This window comes from Bidens hawaiensis, unplaced genomic scaffold (genome assembly GCF_021521415.1).
Source record: "Bidens hawaiensis isolate Kalapana, Puna unplaced genomic scaffold, B.hawaiensis_p1.1 tig00034298_1, whole genome shotgun sequence".
Classification (NCBI taxonomy): domain Eukaryota; kingdom Viridiplantae; phylum Streptophyta; class Magnoliopsida; order Asterales; family Asteraceae; genus Bidens; species Bidens hawaiensis.
In genome coordinates, this window is record NW_027495936.1 from 55,489 (window position 1) to 58,300 (window position 2,812).

General features: G+C 29.3%; 1 pseudogene across 1 annotated transcript; it reads left to right on the forward strand.

Annotated features, from left to right (window-relative positions):
* Nucleotides 1–1,738: 1,738 nt before the first annotated feature.
* LOC143586086 (exopolygalacturonase-like) lies at nt 1,739–2,554 on the forward strand (annotated as a pseudogene). The gene is made up of 2 exons (XR_013144650.1): nt 1,739–2,251; nt 2,326–2,554. The product of XR_013144650.1 is annotated as an exopolygalacturonase-like (transcript).
* Nucleotides 2,555–2,812: the final 258 nt, after the last annotated feature.

Consider the following 2,812-nt stretch of genomic DNA (forward strand, 5'->3'; position numbering starts at 1 on the left):
TATTAATGTTAAGGTATACAAAATTTTGAAAATACATATGTATAGGTCCGGTCAACTATATGTAAGTAAAAGAATTACGTATGTGTAAATGTTATATACGTATATTAAGTAGGACACTTGCACACATGTAAAATGTTGAATCACGTGTATTAGAAATAAAGTGTTTACATAAATATTTATATATCATAAGTTCCACATTTATAAACACATCAATTATGTATATGCAAATATGACAATTACATACATGTAAATAAGTCAAATACGTATATAAAAATAAGTTGGTTGCACTTATGCATAAAAAAAACTAGTGTAAATAAAAGAATTAAACTTCCACAAAATAAAAGAAATGCCTATTGTAACATGAAAAGGATTTACCTATGAAATTCAAGTGTGAGGGAAAAAAAGTGAAAATGCTACTTGTAACGTAAAATATAAACAAATATTTCAAACGCATAACTTTAATCTTATTAAGTTAAGAAAGTCATGAACCAAAATTGCATTTTCCTTTTAATATCTTTATTCAATAAAAAATCAGATGAACTTTTTGAGGAAAAATAGGAATTGGTATTCAACAAAATCTTGACCAGAGATGAAAGTGATATATTTCAAAAAGAACATACTAGCGTTATTTAGAATTTGATAAAAAAAAAGAATAAAATAATTTGATTGGTTAAGAGGAGTTTTTAGAGTTCTCAATGTAATATTTAGTTCTTAATTGACACCAACCTATATATGGTTAGTTTCATTTGAGAACTCCGAAAAAGTTAAGAATTTCTACGAACTCATAAGAAACAAACATTTTTTTTTATTTTTTCATATATTAACATTGTTTAAAAATAATTTTACCATATTTTATATATAAATTTGTTATTATATATATAAATCACAAGTTTGCATAGTGTAAAATTTATGTAATAACAAATTTACATATATGCAGAAAAAAGTTTAGATATGTGTAAAAACTAATTTTTATAATTGTAATTGTAATTATAGATATAAAAAGTGATAAAACTACACTCAAATAACACTAACAAACAAAAATTTTATAGAAAACGTTAATTTTTAAGGGTTCCTTCAAGTTTTTAAATAATTTAAGAGTTCTGTAATGACACACATCCTATATATTGGTTGAACTTGAAAATTCACTCATTGAAATTGAATAAGTAAACAATTAAATTTGATTCGGTTGGATGGTACTAACAAAATCGTGTGCTAACTCCCATTTCTTATTGAATTAACCGATCAACTTGTCATCGGACATTTATTTTGTATGCGATAATTCATTTTTGCAAAAAAATTAGATCGTTTTACTTTATATATATTATGGGTTACAACACTATTACACCTCTAGAACAAAAATCCTTTATATGCTGACTTAGCGTTACATAACACAAATATATTCATTTTGTAATCCCTCAACTACACATAACCTTAAATAATACACATTGAATGATTCTTATACAGTTATTACTGTTTTTTTGTTCGCAAGAAAGTTTAAGAAATGAATAATAAGTTTACAAATATAACAAAATCATTATTCAATTATGAAAAATTATATATGTAAATATATAAATAATAAAGAATGGGACGAGTTTCTTTTCCATATTTTCCATATATTTTTAAGACTATAAAGAATAGGATGTGAATGCTCTTATAAATATTAAAATTTTAGTATTGTATATTTTCAAACATATATTTTGTTTTAATTGGTTTATTGTTTCTTACTTGGAATTAGACGATGCGGCTTGATTTTGTTACCAATTCAAGAATAAGTCACATTCGATCGATCAACAACAAGAATGCTCATTTCAATCTTTTTGCATGCCGCAACTTGAACATGTCCAATATTCGGATCAGTGCCCCCGAGGATAGCCCGAACACTGATGGTATCCACATCGGTGGCTCGCAGCAGATCCAGATCCAAGACTCAACCATAATGACCGGTGATGATTGTGTGTCAATTCTAGCGGGCAGTCACGATATCACGGTGACAGGAGTGCATTGTGGGCCAGGACACGGGTTTAGCATCGGTAGCTTGGGTGGGTCCCACAACAAAGAGTTTGTAACCGGTATAACTATACGTAACTCAACATTATACGGGACCCAAAATGGACTTCGGATTAAAACATGGGCACCCTCTAATCCTAGCCTCGCTTCGGATATTATGTTCGATGATATCACGATGGTTAACGTGAATAACCCGATTTTTATCGACCAACAATATTGCCCAAATGCCCCTTGCAATTATAAGGTAACTCTCCACCTATTATACTATCTCGTATTTATAATATAATTAATAATTTAATTTAACATTCGTGTTATTAGGCACAATCAAATGTTCAAATAAGAAACGTGACATTTAGAAAAGTGCGTGGTACGTCAAGTTCTAAGATTGCAGTAAAGATCCAATGTAGCAAAACCGTGCCTTGTGAAGGGATCAAACTCGTGGACATTAACTTGGCTTCACGGGCGAGAACAAGGACGCGCGGTGTCATCTTGCTGGAACGTCGAAGGAGAGTCGTATGGCCCGCAATTTCCCTCTGGTTGTCTATAGAACAAGAAATTTTACTTCTCTTTCTTATTTCAACCTGAGAAGGTTTTTAATGTTCTTTCCGGTTGTTTTTTTTAAATGGAAGTTTATAGAACTAACTAATGGGGCTCTATGAATCTCCATGGAAGTATAATGTCAATCCCTTTTTTATGCATCATCATAAAATTAATGTTATTGTTGATTTTCTTATTTAAATGTTTAAATTTAAATCAACTTATTTAGATTAAAAAAAAGAAGCAATAACATTGTAAAGTTTGTTTA